The sequence below is a fragment of the Triticum dicoccoides genome, chromosome 5B (genome assembly GCF_002162155.2).
Source record: "Triticum dicoccoides isolate Atlit2015 ecotype Zavitan chromosome 5B, WEW_v2.0, whole genome shotgun sequence".
Lineage (NCBI taxonomy): Eukaryota > Viridiplantae > Streptophyta > Magnoliopsida > Poales > Poaceae > Triticum > Triticum dicoccoides.
Genome location: NC_041389.1, coordinates 321,909,957 through 321,916,798, shown reverse-complemented (window position 1 = coordinate 321,916,798; position 6,842 = coordinate 321,909,957).

Sequence of the window (6,842 nt, the reverse complement as noted above, 5' to 3'; positions counted from 1 at the left end):
GAGGCTTGCCCCCCAAGGCAAGTGGAGGCGCCCCCCACCCTAGGGTTTCCAACCCTAGGCGCAGGGGGGCCCAAGGGGGGGGGGGCGCACCAGCCCACCAGGGGCTGGTTCCCCTCCCACTTCAGCCCATGGGGCCTTCCGGGATAGGTGGCCCCACCCGGTGGACCCCCGGGACCCTTCCAATGGTCCCGGTACAATACCAGTGACCCCCGAAACTTTCCCGATGGCCGAAACTTGACTTCCCATATATAATTCTTTACCTCCTGACCATTCCGGAACTCCTCATGACGTCCGGGATCTCATCCGGGACTCCGAACAACTTTCGGTTTGCTGCATACTAATATCTCTACAACCCTAGCGTCACCGACCCTTAAGTGTGTAGACCCAACGGGTTCGGGAGACATGCAGACATGACCGAGACGCCTCTTTGGTCAATAACCAACAGCGGGATCTGGATACCCATGTTGGATCCCACATGCTCCTCGATGATCTCATCGGATGAACCACGATGTCGAGGATTCAATCAATCCCGTATACAATTCCCTTTGTCAATCGGTACGTTACTTGCCCGAGACTCGATCGTCGGTATCCCAATACCTTGTTCAATCTCGTTACCGGCAAGTGACTTTACTCGTACCGTAATGCATGACCCCATGACCAGACACTTGGTCACATTGAGCTCATTATGATGATGCATTACCGAGTGGGCCCAGAGATACCTCTCCGTCATACGGAGTGACAAATCCCAGTCTTGATTCGTGCCAACCAAACAGTCACTTTCAGAGATACCCGTAGTGCACCTTTATAGTCACCCAGTTATGTTGTGACGTTTGGCACACCCAAAGCACTCCTATGGTATCCGGGAGTTGCACAATCTCATGGTCTAAGGAAATGATACTTGACATTTGGAAAAGCTCTAGCGAAACGAGCTACACGATCTTTGTGCTATGCTTACGATTGGGTCTTGTCCATCACATCATTCTCCTAATGATGTGATCCCGTTATCAATGACATCCAATGTCCATAGTCAGGAAACCATGACTATCTGTTGATCAACGAGCTAGTTAAATAGAGGCTCACTAGGGAGTTGTTGTGGTCTATGTATTCACACATGTATTACGATTTCCGGATAATACAATTATAGCATGAACAATAGACAATTATCATGAACAAAGAAATATAATAATAACCATTTTATTATTGCCTCTAGGGCATATTTCCAACAATCTCCCACTTGCACTAGAGTCAATAATCTAGTTACATTGTGATGTATCGAACACCCATCGCGTCCTGGTGTTGATCATGTTTTGCTCTAGGGAGAGGTTTAGTCAACGGATCTGCTACATTCAGGTCCGTATGTACTTTACAAATATCTATGTATTCATCTTGAACATTTTCACGAATGGAGTTGAAGCGATGCTTGATGTGCCTGGTCTTCTTGTGAAACCTGGGCTCCTTGGCAAGTGCAATAGCTCCAGTGTTGTCACAAAAGAGTGTGACCGGCCCCGACACATTGGGTATGACTCCTAGGTCAGTGATGAACTCCTTCACCCAGATAGCTTCATGCGCTGCCTTCGAGGCTGCCATGTACTCCGTTTCACATGTAGATCCCGCCACGACGCTCTGCTTGCAACTGCACCACCTTACTGCCCCACCATTCAAAATATACACGTATCCGGTTTGTGACTTAGAGTCATCCAGATCTGTGTCGAAGCTAGCGTCGACATAACCCTTTACGACGAGCTCTTCGTCACCTTCATATACGAGAAACATGTCCTTAGTCTTTTTCAGGTACTTGAGGATGTTCTTGACCGTTGTCCAGTGTTCCATGCCGGGATTACTTTGGTACCTTCCTACCAAACTTACAGCAAGGTTTATATCAGGTCTGGTATAGGTCATGGCATACATGATAGACCCTATGGCTGAGGCATAGGGGACGACACTCATCTTTTCTCTATCTTCTACCGTGGTCGGGCATTGAGCCGAGCTCAATTTCACACCTTGCAACACAGGCAAGAACCCCTTCTTGGACTGATCATATTGAACTTCTTCAATATCTTATCAAGGTATGTGCTTTGTGAAAGACCTATGAGGCATCTTGATCTATCTCTATAGATTTTGATGCCTAATATGTAAGCAGCTTCTCCAAGGTCCTTCATTGAAAAACACTTATTCAAGTAGGCCTTTATGCTGTCCAAAAGTTCTATATCACTTCCCATCAAAAGTATGTCATCCACATATAATATGAGAAATGCTACAGAGCTCCCACTCACTTTCTTATAAACACAGGCTTCTCCATAAGTCTGCATAAACCCAAACGCTTTAATCATCTCATTAAAGTGAATGTTCCAACTCCGAGATGCTTGCACCAGCCCATAGATGGAGCACTGGAGCTTGCATACCTTGTTAGCATTCTTAGGGTCGACAAAACCTTCCGGCTGCATCATATATAGTTCTTCCTTAAGGTGACCGTTAAGGAATGCCGTTTTGACGTCCATTTTCCATATCTCATAATCATAGTATGCGGCAATTGCTAACATGATTCGAACGGACTTCAGCTTCGCTACGGGAGAGAATGTCTCATCGTAGTCAATCCCTTGAACTTGTCGATAACCCTTAGCGACAAGTCGAGCTTTATATATGGTAACATTACCATCCGCGTCCGTCTTCTTCTTAAAGATCCACTTGTTTTCTATTGCTTGCTGATCATCGGGCAAGTCTGTCAAAGTCCACACTTTGTTTTCATACATGGATCCTATCTCGGATTGCATGGCTTCAAGCCATTTGTTGGAATCTGGGCCCGCCATCGCTTCTTCATAGTTCGAAGGTTCACCGTTGTCTAACAACATGATTTCTAAGACAGGGTTGCCGTACCACTCTGGTGCGGAACGTGTCCTTGTGGACCTTCGAAGTTCAGTAGGAGCTTGATCCGAAGTATCTTGATCATCATCATTAACCTCCTCTCTTGTCGGTGCAGGCACCATAGGAACATCTTCCTGAGCTACGCTACTTACCGGTTCAAGAGGTAGTACTTCATCAAGTTCCACTTTCCTCCCACTTAATTCTTTCGAGAGAAACTCTTTCTCCAGAAAGGACCCGTTCTTGGCAACAAAGATCTTGCCCTCAGATCTTAAGTAGAAAGTATACCCAATGGTTTCCTTAGGGTATCCTATGAAGACGCATTTTTCCGACTTGGGTTCGAGCTTCTCAGGTTGAAGTTTCTTGACATAAGCATCGCATCCCCAAACTTTTAGAAACGACAGCTTAGGTTTCTTCCCAAACCATAATTCATACGGTGTCGTCTCAACGGATTTAGACGGTGCCCTATTTAAAGTGAATGTAGCTGTCTCTAGAGCGTATCCCCAAAATGATAGCGGTAAATCGGTAAGTGACATCATAGATCGCACCATATCCAATAGAGTGCAATTACGACGTTCGGACACACCATTTCGCTAAGGTGTTCCAGGCGGCGTGAGTTGTGAAACGACTCCACATTTCCTTAAGTGCGTACCAAATTCGTGACTTAAATATTCACCCCCACGATGTGATCGTAAGAACTTTATCTTTCGGTCACGTTGATTCTCTACCTCATTCTGAAATTCCTTGAACTTTTCAAAGGTCTCAGACTTGTGTTTCATTAAGTAGACATACCCATATCTACTTAAGTCATCAGTGAGAGTGAGAACATAACGATATCCTCCGCGAGCCTCAACGCTCATTGGACCGCACACATCAGTATGTATGATTTCCAATAAGTTGGTTGCTCGCTCCATTGTTCCGGAGAACGGGGTCTTGGTCATTTTGCCCATGAGGCATGGTTTGCATGTGTTAAATGATTCATAATCTAGAGACTCTAAAAGTCCATCAGCATGGAGCTTCTTCATGCGCTTGACACCAATGTGACCAAGGCTCCGGTGCCACAAGTATGTGGGACTATCGTTATCAACTTTACATCTTTTGGTATTCACACTATGAATATGTGTAACATTACACTCGAGATTCATTAAGAATAAACCATTCACCAGCGGGGCATGACCATAAAACATATCACTCATATAAATAGAACAACCATTATTCTCGGATTTAAATGAGTAGCCATCTCGAATTAAACGAGATCCTGATACAATGTTCATGCTCAAAGCTGGTACTAAATAACAATTATTGAGGTTTAAAACTAATCCCGTAGGTAAATGTAGAGGTAGCGTGCCGACGGCGATCACATCAACCTTGGAACCATTCCCGACGCGCATCGTCACCTCGTCCTTCGCCAGTCTCTGCTTATTCCGCAGCTCCTGCTTTGGTTTTGCCAGCCTTCTTGTCCGCTAAGTACTTCGGGCAGTTCCGCTTCCAGTGTCCGCTTCCCTTGCAATAAAAGCACTCAGTCTCAGGCTTGGATCCATTGCTTGACTTCTTCCTGGCAACTGGCTTACCAGGCGCGGCAACTTCCTTGCCGTCCTTCTTGAAGTTCTTCTTACCCTTGCCCTTCTTGAACTTAGTGGTTTTATTCACCACCAACACTTGATGTTCCTTTTTGATCTCCACCTCCGCTGATTTCAGCATTGAATATACCTCAGGAATGGTCTTTTCCATCCCTTGCATATTGAAATTCATCACAAAGCTCTTGTAGCTAGGTGGGAGCGACTGGAGGATTCTGTCGACCACCGCGTCATCTGGGAGATTAACTCCCAGTTGAGATAAGCGGTTGTGCAACCCAGACATTTTGAGTATGTGCTCACTGACAGAACCATTCTCCTCCATCTTACAACTGTAGAACTTGTCGGAGACTTCATATCTCTCGACCCGGGCGTGAGCTTGGAAAACCATTTTCATCTCTTGGAACATCTCATATGCTCCGTGCTGCTCAAAACGCTTTTGGAGCCCCAGTTCTAAGCTGTAAAGCATGCCGCACTGAACCAGGGAGTAATCATCACTACGCGACTGCCAGGCGTTCATAACGTCTTGAGTTGCTGGGAAAACGAGTGCTTCACCTAGCGGTGCATCTAGGACATATGCTTTCTTGGCAGCTATGAGGATGATCCTCAAGTTCCGAACCCAGTCCGTATAGTTGCTGCCATCGTCTTTCAGTTTGGTTTTCTCTAGGAACGCGTTGAAGTTGAGGGCAACATTAGCGTGGGCCATTTGACCTACAAGACATATTGCAAAGATTTTAGACTAAGTTCATGATAATTAAGTTCATCTAATCAAATTATTTAATGAACTCCCACTCAGATTAGACATCCCTCTAGTCATCTAAGTGATACATGATCCGACTCGACTAGCCCGTGTCCGATCATCAGTGAGACGGACTAGTCATCATCGGTGAACATCTCCATGTTGATCGTATCTTCTATACGACTCATGCTCGACCTTTCGGTCCTCCGTGTTCCGAGGCCATGTCTGTACATGCTAGGCTCGTCAAGTCAACCTAAGTGTATTGCGTGTGTAAATCTGACTTACACCCGTTGTATTCGAACGTTAGGATCTATCACACCCGATCATCACGTGGTGCTTCGAAACAACGAACCTTCGCAACGGTGCACAGTTAGGGGGAACACTTTTCTTGAAATTATTATGAGGGATCATCTTATTTTACTACCGTCATTCTAAGTAAACAAGATGAAAAACATGATAAACATCACATGCAATCAAATAGTGACATGATATGGCCAATATCATATAGCTCCTTTGATCTCCATCTTCGGGGCTCCATGATCATATTCGTCACCGGCATGACACCATGATCTCCATCATCATGATCTCCATCATCGTGTCTCCATGAAGTTGCTCGCCAACTATTACTTCTACTACTATGGCTAACGCGTTTAGGAATAAAGTAAAGTAATTTACATGGCGTTCTTCAATGACACGCAGGTCATACAAAAAATAAAGACAACCCCTACGGCTCCTGTCGGTTGTCATACTCATCGACATGCAAGTCGTGATTCCTATTACAAGAACATGATCATCTCATACATCACATATATCATTCATCACATCCTTTGGCCATATCACATCACAAAACACTTGCTGTAAAAACAAGTTAGACGTCCTCTAACTGTTGTTGCAAGTTTTTACGTGGCTACTATAGGTCATCTAGCAAGAATATTTTCTTACCTACGTTAAAGCCACAACGTGATTTGCCAACTTCTATTACCCTTCATAAGGACCCTTTTCATCGAATCCGCTCCAACTAAAGTGGGAGAGACAGACACCCGCTAGCCACCTTATGCAACTAGTGCATGTCAGTCGGTGGAACCTGTCTCACGTAAGCGTACGTGTAAGGTCGGTCCGGGACGCTTCATCCCACAATACCGCTGAAGCAAAATAAGACTAGTAGTGGCAAGAAAGTTGACAACATCTACGCCCACAACAAATTGTGTTCTACTCGTGCAAAGAGAACTACGCATAGACCTAGCTCATGATGCCACTGTTGGGGAACGTTGCATAAAATAAAAAATTTCCTACATTCACCAAGATCAATCTAAGAGTTCATCCAGCAACAAGAGAGAGGAGTGCATCTACATACCCTTGTAGATCGCGAGCAGAAGCGTTCAAGAGAACAGGGTTGAGGGAGTCGTACTCGTCGTGATCCAAATCACCGGAGATCCTAGCGCCGAACGGACGACACCTCCGCGTTCAACACACGTACGGTCAGCGTGACGTCTCCTCCTACTTGATCCAGCAAGGGGGAAGGAGAAGTTGATGAAGATCCAGCAGCACGACGGCGTGGTGGTGGATGCAGCAGGGATCCCGGCAGGGCTTCGCCAAGCGTCTGCGGGAGGGAGAGGTGTAGCAAGGGGGAAGGGAGGCGCCAAGTGCAAGGGTGCGGCTGCCCTCCCTCC